Source organism: Oncorhynchus tshawytscha, linkage group LG25 (assembly GCF_018296145.1).
Source record: "Oncorhynchus tshawytscha isolate Ot180627B linkage group LG25, Otsh_v2.0, whole genome shotgun sequence".
NCBI classification, from domain to species: Eukaryota; Metazoa; Chordata; class Actinopteri; order Salmoniformes; family Salmonidae; genus Oncorhynchus; species Oncorhynchus tshawytscha.
This window is the reverse complement of record NC_056453.1, coordinates 47,092,908-47,108,973: the sequence shown is the minus strand read 5'-3', so window position 1 is coordinate 47,108,973 and position 16,066 is coordinate 47,092,908. Positions and strand designations below refer to the sequence as shown.

The window sequence follows — 16,066 nt, the reverse complement described above, 5'->3', positions numbered from 1 at the left end:
ACAAAACCCCCCCAGGGTGCGTAATCCTTTGTTTATGGCTTCCTGATGACAATAGCACCCTCCTCCGCAGGTCAGTCTGACACCATGTACATCCAAGTATGATGCATGTATGGTATGTATGTTTGAGCAAGGACAGAATGACAATCCCATGTTCATTTGTATCATGTAATCGTGCTTTTAAATAAAGCATTCCTAAATGTTCATACTATGGATCATTTAGCTATTTGAGTTCGAATTTTAGGACCCCTGTAGGTTTGATCAAATATTGAATTTAGCCTTTACTACTATAGCACATAGAAACGCATTGAATAGCACATTCATAAATAGGAAAAAGACAGTCAAATCATAAATAGTAAGGAATACGGTTTTGAAGTGTCTGTGCTAATTCTAGGAGATTTATAAAAATGCTTAGGAAATTGTTTTTTGTTTTTTGACATGTTTAACTCTTTTTGGGGGAGGGGCACTACTTTTTTTTTGGGGGGGGGGGAGTTTTCGGGATGTCTCCCTGTTGCTCGTCAGATGCGGAAGGCCAGATATCTCTAGTTTAAAGCTGCAGTACGTAGCTTTTTGGGCGACCTGACCAAATTCACATAGAAATATCTGTTATAGAGTTGTCATTCTCATTGAAAGCAAGCCTAATAAGTGGTAGATCTGTTCTCCGCTATTTCTATGTTTCCCGTTCTTAAGTTTTGTTTTAGCATCTTTTACGTTCAGTTTTGTTCACCAGCTTCAAACAGCTGAAAAACACAATATTTTTGGTTACGGAAAATATATTTCATAGTGGTTTTGATGGTACAATGATTCTCAACACTATAATTGCTTTTGTCACAAACTGAAATTATGTGAACTATTAGATTTTTAAGCCACCAGGAAATGTGTTTTATCTTAATCAGGTACAGTATGTGTAAAGTTGTATTGTGCAACATAGAATGTGGCCCCTCCAATAACCTGTGCTGTAACACCACTGACACAATGTAACACAATGTAACACCACTGACACAATGTAACACCAATGTAACACCAATGTAACACCAATGTAACACCACTGACACAATGTAACACCAATGAAACACCAATGTAACACCACTGACACAATGTAACACAATGAAACACCAATGTAACACCAATGTAACACCAATGTAACACCAATGTAACACCACTGACACAATGTAACACAATGTAACACCACTGACACAATGTAGCACCAATGACACAATGTAACGCCACTGACACAATGTAAGACCACTGACACAATGTAACACCACTGACACAATGTAACACCACTGACACAGTGTAACACCAATGTAACACCACTGACACAATGTAACACAATCTAACACCACTGACATAATGTAACACAATGTAACACCACTGACATAATGTAACACAATGTAACACCACTGACACAATGTAACACAATGTAACACCACTGACACAATGTAACACAATGTAACACCACTGACACAATGTAACGCCACTGACACAATGTAACACCACTGACACAATGTAACACCACTGACACAATGTAACACAATGTAACACAATGTAACACCACCGACACAATGTAACACAATGTAACACCAATGTAACACCGCTGACACAATGTAACACAATGTAAACACCAATGTAACACCACTGACACAATGTAACACAATGTAACACAATGTATCACCACTGACACAATGTAACACAATGTAACACAATGTAACACCACGGACACAATGTAACACCACTGACACAATGTAACACAATGTAACACCACACCAATGTAACACCACGGACACAATGTAACACAATGTAACACCACTGACACAATGTAACACAATGTAACACAATGTAACACCACTGACACAATGTAACACCAATGTAACACCACTGTAACACCAATGTAACACCACTGACACAATGTAACACAATGTAACACCAATGTAACACCAATGTAACACCAATGTAACACCAATGTAACACCAATGTAACACCAATGTAACACCAATGTAACACCAATGTAACACCGATGTAACACCACTGTAACACCAATGTAACACCAATGTAACACCAATGTAACACCAATGTAACACCACTGACACAATGTAACACCAATGTAACACCAATGTAACACCACTGACACAATGTAACACCAATGTAACACCAATGTAACACCAATGTAACACCAATGTAACACCAATGTAACACCACTGACACAATGTAACACCAATGTAACACCAATGTAACACCACTGTAACACCAATGTAACACCAATGTAACACCAATGTAACACCAATGTAACACCAATGTAACACCACTGACACAATGTAACACCAATGTAACACCAATGTAACACCAATGTAACACCAATGTAACACCAATGTAACACCAATGTAACACCAATGTAACACCAATGTAACACCACTGACACAATGTAACACCAATGTAACACCAATGTAACTCCAATGTAACACCAATGTAACACCAATGTAACACCAATGTAACACCAATGACATGAGAAATTATTTCAACTATTTGTAGTAATTGTTGATTTCTTTTCTCTGTATATTTTCTGTAAACATAATGCTTTTGGTTAATTAATTAAATAAGTATCTACTCAAATCGTGTCACTACATATCTACACATCAGCATTGGGATAAGCCAATTTGTTAGCCCCCAGTAGTTTTTGCAGTATAATTTTATTTATTTATTTAACCAAGCAAGTCATTTAAGAACACATTCTTATTTAAATTGACAGCCTCCCAGGGAACAGTGGGTTAACTGCCTTGTTCAGGGGAAGATCTTGTCAGCTCGGGGATTCAATCCAGAAACCTCTTGGTTATTGGCCTAACGCTCTAACCACTAGGCTACCTGCCGCCCCAAGTATAAATGATTTATATATATATATATGTTTTCTTATTAAATAACCGTATTGTCATTCTTTTTACATTTTAAAGTGTTTTAACATGGTGCTAAAGTCCAGGCACAGCATTACCACCACAATTCAAGAAGGACCCTCCTAATTTGCGCTGTCACTATGAGATGGTTTCATGTTGACAATAGGACATTTCAGAATATGTCAAGACAACTGCAGCTGTACTCCTGTGTTCACCGAGGTCACGGTTCTTTCCATTGTCACAGAGTAACAGCTACTGTAAGTATAACCCGAGGCGCCATCTTGTTTACGTGTCTTTGTCCCTTCCCTGTATCCTTGAGGACAAAGATAAACCTGTGAAATTGTTCTTGGATTCCAACTGAGGCACTTCAATGCTCTTCACTGTCTGGGCCTCACCATCTGACATTGTAATAGCTGCGGCCTGTTTGCAAAGGTCTCACATAAATACATCTAGGACAAACATGAAAGAACACTTGTCACCTTCCTTAACCCTTGTGTCGTGTTCATGTTTTTGTTATTCACCCAATGTTCTGATGGATCTGATGGACCCACAACATGATTGGGTTCTTAAAACTATACAGCCATACCAATTTACATAAAAATTACTTCATACTTAGATACTGACTTACATCAAGCAACATAAACAGTATACATAGTTAATATAGACAGCATACATGGTTAGTATTTGTCATTTACCTCTGCTGGATCACATCAATAAAAGCTCTATTGGTTTTTGTTGTTGTTGATAAAATTTGATTTTTGTAAACAAATCAATTATAATCAAGACTTGGGTGGAATAAATCATGTTTATCTTGAACAAATATAAACGAAACAAGGTTTTCATCACTATTGATGTTTATTGCTTTGAACTGAACAAAGGACACATTTTACATACAGTATTTTATGGAAATGAGAAATGAGCACAAATTGAACAGATTTAGGCCGGTCTACACCCCACATAAGGGACAGAGTTGTACTGTGTGTGTGTATTGCAAATGTATTTCTTCCACTTGAATGTGTACTATGTCCTCCTGTCCTTCTTGGGACCACACACATCACTCAGTGCTTCTTCTTGTTGCTACCGGCTGCAATCTAGAATGATGAAAACACTTAGTTCAGACATTTTACTAACACCTCACTCACATATATAAACTCAGCCAAAAAAGAAACTTATTCTCACTGTCAACTGTCAGCTTATTTTGAGGAAACTTAACCTGTGTAAATAAATATTTGTGTGAACATAACAAGATTCAACAACTGAGACATAAACTGAACAAGTTCCACAGACATGTGACTAACAGAAATGGAATAATGTGTCCCTGAACAAAGGGGGTCAAAATCAAAAGTAACAGTCAATATCTGATGTGGCCACCAGCTGGATTAAGTACTGCAGTGCATCTCCTCCTCATGGACTGCACCACATTTGCCCGTTCTTGCTGTGAGATGTTACCCCACTCTTCCACCAAGGCACCTGCAAGTTCCCGGACATTTCTGGGGGGAATGGCCCAAGCCCTCACCCTCCGATTCAACAGGTCCCAGACGTGCTCAATGGGATTGAGATCCGAGCTCTTCGCTGGCCATGGCAGAACACTGACATTCCTGTCTTGCAGGAAATCACGCACAGAACAAGCAGTATGGCTGGTGGCATTGTCATGCTGGAGGGTCATATCAGGATGAGCCTGCAGGAAGGGTACCACATGAGGGAGGAGGATGTCTTCCCTGTAACGCTCAGTGTTAAGGTTGCCTGCAATGACAACAAGCTTAGTCCGATAATGCTGTGATACACTGCCCCAGACCATGACGGACCCTCCACCTCCAAATCGATCCCGCTCCAGAGTACAGGCCTCAGTGTAACGCTCATTCCTTCGACGATAAACACAAATCCTCTGACAAGGACGATTATTAAGGATCGGAGGACCTATGCACAGCGTGGTACGTGTTCATGCTCTTTATTAAAACAAGCGAACACTGAAACAAAACAATAACTGACACGTGAATAACTAACCAAAACAGTTCAGTGTGGAACACACAGACACAGAAAATAATCACCCACAGCTCAAAATTGAAACCAGGCTACCTAAGTATCGTTCTCAATCAGGAACAACGATTGACAGCTGCCTCTGATTGAGAACCATACCAGGCCAAACACAGAAATCCCAAATCATAGAAAAAGGAACAGAGACAAACCACCCAACTCACGCCCTGTCCATACTAAAACAAAGACATAACAAAAGTGTAATGCCCGGGGTGTAGTGGAGGAAGGAGTCATACGCAGGAGACAGAGAGTTCAGAGTAGGCTACTTCTTTATACACCGCCCCAAAACACAGGGGAAATAAACAGTCCCAAACCACAGGGGAACTAAACAGTCCCAAAACACAGGGGAACTAAAACAGCCCCAAAACACCAGGGGAACTAAAACAGCCCCAAAACACAGGGGAACTAAAACAGCCCCAAAACACAGGGGAACTAAACAGCCCCAAAAAACAGCTCACGTACACGAACAACCGTGACATACATGCGTGTACAAAGAGTACACATGAAACAATCCCGCACACCCAGCAGGGGGGCCGGCTGGCTAATAAAGCCCAACTAATAAACCTAATTAACAACAGGTGTAACTAATAAACAGAAAAGGAGGGGGAGAAAAAAAAAAACGGTGGCAGCTAGTAGGCCGGTGACGACGACCGCCGAGCACCACCCGAACGGGAAGGGGAGCCACCTTCGGTAGAAGTCTTGACAAAAAGAACTAAGGTCAGAACGTGACAACACCACTCACACTTACTTCCCGTATTGGAGTTTTTGGTTCTGTGGGTCAGGTGGATGGGGCACCAGCATCCTCCTCCTCCTCCTCACGATGGCTGCAGAAGCTGTGGTCCTTGGGATATGTTGCCTCCTCTGGATTTGAGGTCTTACCAATGCCTTGCTCAGCTCCTCGAGAAAGAGCCGTCTCCTCTGGATGTGAGGTCTTACCAATGCCTTGCTCAGCTCCTTGAGAAAGAGCCGTCTCCTCTGGATTTGAGGTCTTACCAATGCCTTGCCAAGCTCCTCGAGAAAGAGCCGTCTCCTCTGGATGTGAGGTCTTACCAATGCCTTGCCCAGCTCCTCGAGAAAGAGCCGTCTCCTCTGGATGTGAGGTCTTACCAATGCCTTGCCCAGCTCCTCGAGAAAGAGCCGTCTCCTCTGGATGTGAAGTCTTACCAATGCCTTGCCCAGCTCCTCGAGAAAGAGCCGTCTCCTCTGGATTTGAGGTCTTACCAATGCCTTGCCCAGCTCCTCGAGAAAGAGCCGTCTCCTCTGGATTTGAGGTCTTACCAATGCCTTGCCCAGCTCCTCGAGAAAGAGCTGTCTCCTCTGTTCTAATCTGGATTCAACACCTTCCAGATGACAAACGTGTTTGAAAAAGAATATCACAAGATGCCAGCGTAGGGTTCATCTTCTGCAGCTGTAGCCAGTCACCAGCTTGTCTAAATTGTCCACCCCTCCTGTTGTGGCATGGTAAGCCATTATGATTTCTGTTTTTCATGTTCCTGGCCACAGATTCTCCCATCCCTATGCAGCGTACTCATGAGTACCACATTGTTGCCCTTCTTTGGCACGTAGGACACTAGGGACGAGTCGGACGTGAACACAAACGTAGAAGAATTGATAGGCCTGTTCCATGTATTCAACAGCTGAGGTGGGAGCTCTGGCTTGTTTTTTCATACGGTTCCTATCATCGTCAACCTTCCTCTTGAGGAGCTCCAGTCCCAACTTGTAATAGTAAAGAAGTTATTGAATGTGATGTTGTGGCCAGAGTCCCTGTGTCACATCCAGGACAACCCTCATCCCTTGGTTCTTCTCAGGGGCTCCTCCATCTGACTTCTCTGTATACACTTGCAATTTCCACGCATATGATGAAGCAACATCACAGGTAGCCCAGATCTTGATTCCATGTTTTTCGTGTTTAGACGGTATGTATTGCCTGAAGGGGCAGCAGCCCCTAAATGGCATAAGCTGCACAGTAACATTGGGCCCAGGGTTGTAAGACAGGGGAAGGCAGTCCACCCACTTGTCCCACACTGACCTGATTGCATCTAGCTTGTCTCTCTGCCTCCGAGCTGGTCTGGTGTCTCTGTTATCGAAGCTGATAATCATGGAAATAATGTGGACGTTTTCCAGAGACATTGTTGCACAGAAAAGTTCTGCCAGTTTCTACATCCCACAGTTATTCTGTGGATTCCCCATTGGATCTGAAAACACCAGCAAGGATAAGAACCGCAAAGTATGCATGTAAATTAGTTTGGTCCATCTCCTTCTCCAAGAACAGGCCTTCCCAAATTAGTGCAGAACAGAATGATTTTCTGGATGGTGTCTGAGATGAACAATATATCAAAATAATGTATTGTAATAACATTGTGCAGGTACCCACAAGACATTGTGTAGTTTCACACACTACAAAGGGTAAAGAGTGTGAGAAAGGTCCCAGGCAAGGGACCTTTCAGAAGAAAACAACTAGGGGTCTCAATTGAGTATGATTGTATATGCACAAAATAATGTAATCATTGTGGATAGATTAATATAATAGTTTGTTTTAAACGTTCCCATGCTTTGCAAAAATAACAATTTCCCTAATAATGCTGTTACCATGGACACATCTGAAGTCATGATCGGATACATGCTAAATCAAAATACAAGTAGATTTTCTTTTGAGAAGTTTGGACGTATAAAGTTTGTTTGTGAAAACTATTTCTAAGATGCATAATTACATTTTTTCCTAATTCACTTCCCTCGCTGCACATGCTCAGATCAAACACACCACTGGAACACCGATTCAGGTGTTTACTATTGTCATAAACGTCCCTACTGCCATAAATCGGTTTAATATCTAATTATTAGTGTGCATGTTAAACGTACTAATTTTGTCTGAGACACAGCGGCTGTGGGAAGACACCAGTGAAAGTGTGAAGCTGTCTACAAGGTTGTCATGTGGGGGTTGACATAGCTGGAAAGAAAGTGATCTCCTTCGAGACAGTGAAAGTGTGAAGCTGTCTACAAGGTTGTCACATAGCTGGAAAGAAAGTGACCTCCTTCGAGACAGTGAAAGTGTGAAGCTGTCTACAAGGTTGTCACATAGCTGGAAAGAAAGTGACCTCCTTCGAGACAGTGAAAGTGTGAAGCTGTCTACAAGGTTGTCACATAGCTGGAAAGAAAGTGACCTCCTTCGAGACAATGAAAGTGTGAAGCTGTCTACAAGGTTGTCACATAGCTGGAAAGAAAGTGACCTCCTTCGAGACAGTGAAAGTGTGAAGCTGTCTACAAGGTTGTCACATAGCTGGAAAGAAAGTGACCTCCTTCGAGACAGTGAAAGTGTGAAGCTGTCTACAAGGTTGTCACATAGCTGGAAAGAAAGTGATCTCCTTCGAGACCTGTGTGTGCAAGGGGTTAATGCCCTGTATTTTCTTCTGTAATCTCTTGGAGCCCTTTTGACTCTTACAACTTCACACCTGTGCCTCAGCTTCAACCTTGAGCCTCTGTAATTAGCTTCTAGATCTGAACATACCAGACCGTGTCACTCAATGACATGTTAAGGGTCCCATTCCCAGCTGTCTTGTGTGTGCGTGTGTGCATGTGTGTGTGACGTGGAGGGGGGAAGAGGTGCATTTGAGTCTTGCTTGATGAACCAATGTTATTTATTGAAGGGGTTAAAGGGACAGTTCACCCAAATTATATAATTACATATTGGTTTCCTCACGCTGCTTCCTTACCCTGTAAGCAGTCTATGGACAAAGCTAAGATAGTAATCCGTGCTTTTGTTTTGCTTACCTGGCCTTACCTGCAAACTGTTTAGCATTTGTGGCCCAAAACCAACACAGGTCAATATCCCGATATTAAGAAACCAATATGTATTCGACATTTGGGTGAACTATCCCTTTAAGGGGTTTATTTGAGTCTTACTTGATGTACTTGAACACATGGACTCACCTTAACCTTTTCTCCTGGCATCCTTTGTCTCCATAGAATGGAATGAGTGGAAGAGCTGAGATATATGATATACTTTATTGTCCCCCACCAAGATTAAACTCCCAGGTATTCATAGGAAATTGGTGGGTGTCATGGTCTGTATCTTAAAAGACTGAGAAAATGGCCTTGGACCTCACTTCAATGTTATATCTGATTTTCTTGTAGGTATTTTGAATTTAATATTCAACACAGTGTAAGGACTATGTTATATTCTTCTCTTAACTTACCAGTAGTGGCATTAGAAGCCAGTCAAGAGGTGGGAAGGGTGCAGCCGATGTTCTACTTTCCCGTAGTGGGACAATGTAGGTGAGTGCAAGAAGAGCATTCTGAGTTTGCAGCCCAGGTCACACAGTCGTTTCACCCCTTACTGTAGGCTGGGGAAACGAATGAAGTGTTACCTCGTTTCCTAGTAGTCTTTTTAATATTTGTTTTTCAATTACAGGTAAGCAGAACCCCTTAGCGGGAAATAGATGTTACTATATTTACCATCTGTTGTCATATGTTGTTGATAAAATCTGAATTACATGGCTGTTTAATACATGTTGTTATTGTTTAGTTGAATAAATATTTAGTTGATTTAGTACAGTAATGTTATTAATGTTTTTAGGTTTGTGTTTTGGGGGAGTATTAAATGTTTGTTAAATATTCTGTTGATCAATGCAGTAATGTAGTTAATGTTTTGTTTAATACATTTTGTTGATCAGTATAGCAATGTAATTAAATTGATAAAACATAAAACTGTTTCCTAAATGTCTCATTAATATTGTGCATTGCTTTGTGACCCACAAAATTAAATAGATATCATATTTATTCCCTAAAATATTCCCTATTCCCTCATCTTTATTCCCTAAAATATTCCCTATTCCCTCATCTTTATTCCCTAAGATATGTAGTGCTTAGGTTAGTTGTCCATAATTTATGACTTAATAAGACAAAAAAAACTCCTAATGACTAGCTTTAATCCTCCCAATGGACAACAGTTGTCCTTTATGTTGAAATAGATGTCGTTTGAAAGTGCTCCTCTGGCACTTCTGGGACTTGTTTCCTGGTTTGACACTCCCTCCAATGTTAGGGCAAGATACAGCGTATGTGACCCGATTCAGGAAACTAGGCGTATGTCGCAAGTCACGATTTCACAGGAGAGCCGTTTGTACGTAAAAAATGATTTTTTTGTCAAGATGCATATTTTTGGGGGGCATTTCAAGTGAACTTTCATGTGCCTTAATAACAAACTTGTACGTCATCTGTAACTACGAATACAATTGTTAAATTACGAGCCTAGTTGGTTAAGCCACAGATAAAGGTTGCAACCTTCCCACTAGCCATGATTGGCTGAGATAATGAGTGGGCTGGACATGCCGAGAGAGGAGTTTGGATTGGTCTGCCATAGAAGCTCGTCACTCTGTGTTGGTAATCCTGTTGAACGCGGCTTTAAAAAAAAAATGTATTGTGTAGTGGAGCTGCATAAGTGTCTCCACTTTCTGGAGAGCCACGTTCTATCGGTTCGGTTGCTACGTTCTATCGGTTCGGTTGCCACGTTCTATCGGTTCGGTTGCTACGTTCTATCGGTTCGGTTGCTACATTCTATCGGTTCGGTTGCTACGTTCTATCGGTTCGGTTGCTACGTTCTATCGGTTCGGTTGCTACATTCTATCGGTTCGGTTGCCACGTTCTATCGGTTCGGTTGCCACGTTCTATCGGTTCGGTTGCTACATTCTATCGGTTCGGTTGCCACGTTCTATCAGTTCGGTTGCCACGTTCTATCAGTTCGGTTGCCACGTTCTATCGGTTCGGTTGCTACGTTCTATCGGTTCGGTTGCCACGTTCTATCAGTTCGGTTGCCACGTTCTATCGGTTCGGTTGCTACGTTCTATCGGTTCGGTTGCTACGTTCTATCGGTTCGGTTGCCACGTTCTATCGGTTCGGTTGCTACGTTCTATCGGTTCGGTTGCCACGTTCTATCAGTTCGGTTGCTACGTTCTATCGGTTCGGTTGCCACGTTCTATCGGTTCGGTTGCTACGTTCTATCGGTTCGGTTGCCACGTTCTATCAGTTCGGTTGCTACGTTCTATCGGTTCGGTTGCCAGCGACACGACCCAGTCGTTCAGTCTTTCCATTCTTTGTCTATGGACGTGACCCAGTCGTTTGTGCTTAATGTTCCATTGCCATACTGGCTGGCAACGTTCTTATCCCTTGGCTTGCTAGGTAGCCAACTACGGATAACAAAAGTAGTTATTAGTGACATTTATTTGGACATATCCATAAAAATGTGCTAATGAGGCGCGATTTCGCCTGGCATAGAAAATGTGCTCTCTCGTCAGGGCACTGTTGTTCAGAGGAGCTAGCCAACAACACAGCTAACACAATCACTTCACACTGAGGCTTGAAAGACTGTAAACTAGCTGCACTTCATTTCACCTTTTTACAATTTACATTTCTTTGTATATATCCATAAAAATGATGCCAACTGATTCATGATTTTGATTAGCTGAGAAAAGCTGCCTGCCTGACCTGTCTTGTCCCGACTCCAGACACATTCATTACTATGGGACAGCTGGACATCGAATTTCAATATCGAAAAAATGTTGCAAATGTCGGAGAGACAGACAGCAAGCTTTATACAAATCTCCACCGTTGAAAACTAAATGTCAGTATAAAAGAAATGTGAGATAACGTCTAGATGATTTTTATAGTGGAGATCAAGTTTATAAATTGCCTGGCTGGGCTGATGAGACAGCGGATTGAGCAGCCAGATGAAACAGAGTAAATAGGCCTTTTAATCAGTATTCAGGATTAGACCCACCCATTGTATAATAGCATATAACGCAGAACAGGGATTATAAGAGTATTGTATCAAAGCACCTGTTAAGATTCAGCTCATCCTAGTATTGTATCAGAGCACCAGAGCATTTTCAATGAATTGCTTGAAAAAATAGTGGCAACATACATCTACATTTTAGAAACATGATCAAATCTGAGAGAAAAATAAATACATATACGATTGCCAGAATCTTAAAATATTAAAAGGCAATTGAATATATAATATGAATATGTATTGAGCACCTTACCTCCAGGACCCAGTCAGGAGAGCAGCCTAGCTGTTCTGAGTAGCCTACTTGCTGTGGAGAAGTATTTCTGTTTGCTGTAGAGGAGCCTGCTAATAATAGGACCTAATAATAGGACCTAATAATAGTACCTGTCTGCCAGCCAAGACATCACACACACACTCCCACGACAGTCCACAGTTCCTCATATGGTAAATACACGCCGGACCTGCTACAATCTTATCTGTTGGCCATTATGTTAATGCTTTTCAAAATGCAGGTTATTCATCAGAAATCTGTTAGATAATATCCTCATTTGTGATGGCAACTTTTGCAGTTCACACTCGTTCACTGTTTTCACCATCAATGACCTGAGTTATAATGGAATTATATTAAAAGAATTGTATCCATTCCTGATACATAAAAGCTAGTCCCCAATGAACGTGTTCCTTAGCAATCGTGATGTGTTGGCAGAAACTCAGAGCTATGGTCTCTTTATAAAGAGCACTTGTGTCAGTTTAGTGTTGCTATCTCAGGCGTTCCACTGCCTCAGTTATTGCTGCTGAGTGTGAGCCAAAGGTAGAAAGTGGGATGTAAAAAATAATGAGGTGTTGAAATATCTCAACTTGCTGTTTTCCCATATAAACAAATACTATATTACAGAGGCAAGAAATACAATAAACAAATACTATATTACAATGACAAGAAATACAATAAACAAATACTATATTACAATGACAAGAAATACAATGCATTACAACCACATCCTGACGCGTCACAACCACATCCTGACGCGTCACAACCACATCCTGACGCGTCACAACCACATCCTGACGCGTCACAACCACATCCTGACGCGTCACAACCACATCCTGACGCGTCACAACCACATCCTGACGCGTCACAACCACATCCTGACGCGTCACAACCACATCCTGACGCGTCACAACCACATCATAATGCGCTACAACCACATCATAATGCGCTACAACCACATCATAATGCGCTATAACCACATCATAATGCGCTATAACCACATCATAATGCGCTATAACCACATCATAACGCGCTATAACCACATCATAACGCGCTATAACCACATCATAATGCGCTATAACCACATCATAACGCGCTATAACCACATCATAACGCGCTATAACCACATCATAACGCGCTATAACCACATCATAACGCGCTATAACCACATCATAATGCGCTATAACCACATCATAACGCGCTATAACCACATCATAATGCGCTATAACCACATCATAATGCGCTATAACCACATCATAATGCGCTATAACCACATCATAATGCGTTATAACCACATCATAATGCGCTATAACCACATCATAATGCGCTATAACCACATCATAATGCGCTATAACCACATCATAATGCGTTATAACCACATCATAATGCGTTATAACCACATCATAATGCATAATAACCACATAATGCATAATAACCACATCGTACTGCATCATACCTAGTACAATAGTACAGTACTTTGAGCAAGGCAGTTAACCTCCAACGACAACTGCTTCCCGGGTGCCGATGATGTCGTTTAAGGCAGCCCCCCCCCTCTCTAATTCAGAGCCGTTGGGTTAAATGCAGAAGACACATTTCAGTAGAATGCATTCAGTTGGTCAACTGAGTAGATAACCCCCTTTGTTGGTCAACTGAGTAGGTAACCCCCTTTGTTGGTCAACTGAGTAGGTAACCCCCTTTGTTGGTCAACTGAGTAGGTAACCCCCTTTGTTGGTCAACTGAGTAGGTAACCCCCTTTGTTGGTCAACTGAGTAGGTAACCTCCTTTGTTGGTCAACTGAGTAGGTACCCCTTTGTTGGTCAACTGAGTAGGTACCCCTTTGTTGGTCAACTGAGTAGGTAACCCCTTTGTTGGTCAACTGAGTAGGTACCCCCTTTGTTGGTCAACTGAGTAGGTAACCCCTTTGTTGGTCAACTGAATAGGTACCCCTTTGTTGGTCAGCTGAGTAGGTAACCCCTTTGTTGGTCAACTGAGTAGGTACCCCTTTGTTGGTCAGCTGAGTAGGTAACCCCCTTTGTTGGTCAACTGAGTAGGTACCCCTTTGTTGGTCAGCTGAGTAGGTAACCCCTTTGTTGGTCAACTGAGTAGGTACCCCCTTTGTTGGTCAACTGAGTAGGTAACCCCTTTGTTGGTCAACTGAGTAGGTAACCCCTTTGTTGGTCAACTGAGTAGGTACCCCCTTTGTTGGTCAACTGAGTAGGTAACCCCTTTGTTGGTCAACTGAGTAGGTACCCCCTTTGTTGGTCAGCTGAGTAGGTAACCCCTTTGTTGGTCAACTGAGTAGGTACCCCTTTGTTGGTCAACTGAGTAGGTAACCCCTTTGTGGGTCAACTGAGTAGGTACCCCCTTTGTTGGTCAACTGAGTAGGTAACCCCCTTTGTTGGTCAACTGAGTAGGTACCCCTTTGTTGGTCAACTGAGTAGGTACCCCCTTTGTTGGTCAACTGAGTAGGTACCCCCTTTGTTGGTCAACTGAGTAGGAACCCCTTTGTTGGTCAGCTGAGTAGGTAACCCCTTTGTTGGTCAACTGAGTAGGTACCCCCTTTGTTGGTCAGCTGAGTAGGTAACCCCCTTTGTTGGTCAACTGAGTAGGTACCCCCTTTGTTGGTCAGCTGAGTAGGTAACCCCCTTTGTTGGTCAACTGAGTAGGTACCCCTTTGTTGGTCAATTGAGTAGGTAACCCCCTTTGTTGGTCAACTGAGTAGGTACCCCTTTGTTGGTCAGCTGAGTTGGTAACCCCTTTGTTGGTCAACTGAGTAGGTACCCCTTTGTTGGTCAACTGAGTAGGTAACCCCTTTGTTGGTCAACTGAGTAGGTACCCCCTTTGTTGGTCAACTGAGTAGGTACCCCTTTGTTGGTCAACTGAGTAGGTACCCCTTTGTTGGTCAACTGAGTAGGTACCCCCTTTGTTGGTCAGCTGAGTAGGTAACCCCCTTTGTTGGTCAACTGAGTTGGTACCCCCTTTGTTGGTCAGCTGAGTAGGTAACCCCCTTTGTTGGTCAACTGAGTAGGTACCCCCTTTGTTGGTCAGCTGAGTAGGTAACCCTCTTTGTTGGTCAACTGAGTAGGTACCCCCTTTGTTGGTCAACTGAGTAGGTAACCCCTTTGTTGGTCAACTGAGTAGGTACCCCTTTGTTGGTCAACTGAGTAGGTACCCCTTTGTTGGTCAACTGAGTAGGTAACCCCTTTGTTGGTCAACTGAGTAGGTACCCCTTTGTTGGTCAACTGAGTAGGTACCCCTTTGTTGGTCAACTGAGTAGGTACCCCCTTTGTTGGTCAACTGAGTAGGTACCCCCTTTGTTGGTCAACTGAGTAGGTACCCCCTCTGTTGGTCAACTGAGTAGGTAACCCCCTTTGTTGGTCAACTGAGTAGGGACCCCTTTGTTGGTCAACTGAGTAGGTAACCCCCTTTTTTTGTTCAACTGAGTAGGTACCCCTTTGTTGGTCAACTGAGTAGGTAACCCCCTTTGTTGGTCAACTGAGTAGGTAACCCCCTTTGTTGGTCAACTGAGTAGGTAACCCCCTTTCCCCAACTGCTGGCATGTTACCCCATTTTTCCATTTGATTTACAGTAGGCTACATACTGTTTCTGTGTGTGAGAGTTAAGGCATGTTGACAGGTCGAGCGGGTCGAGAGCTTCAAGTTCCTCAGTGTCTACATCACTAAGGAGTTATCATTGTCTACACACACCAACACAAGTCGTGTAGAAGGCATGACAACGCCTCTTCCCCCTCAGGAGCCTGAAAAGATTCAGCGTGGGTCCTCAAATCCCCAAAGCATTCTACAGCTGCAGCATTGAGATCATCTTGACTGGCTGCATCACCGCCTGGTACGGCTGGCTGCATCACCGCCTGGTACGACTGGCTGCATCACCGCCTGGTACGGCTGGCTGCATCACCGCCTGGCTGCATCACCGCCTGGTACGGCTGGTTGCATCACCGCCTGGTACGACTGGCTGCATCACCGCCTGGTACGACTGGTTGCATCACCACCTGGTACGGCTGGCTGCATCACCGCCTGGTATGGTAACTGCTCGGCCTCCGACCACAAGGCACTACAGAGGGTAGTACGTACGGTACAGTACATC

At 42.8% G+C, this 16,066-nt stretch overlaps 1 long non-coding RNA gene across 1 annotated transcript; it reads right to left on the bottom strand.

Moving 5' to 3' along the window:
• Window positions 1-3,724: 3,724 nt before the first annotated feature.
• Window positions 3,725-12,018, bottom strand: LOC112224717. The gene is made up of 3 exons (XR_002949491.1): window positions 11,951-12,018; window positions 9,110-9,256; window positions 3,725-3,973 (listed from the first exon to the last, which is right to left on the bottom strand). It is a non-coding gene; the product is annotated as an uncharacterized LOC112224717 (long non-coding RNA).
• Between the last annotated feature and the right edge of the window lie 4,048 nt (window positions 12,019-16,066).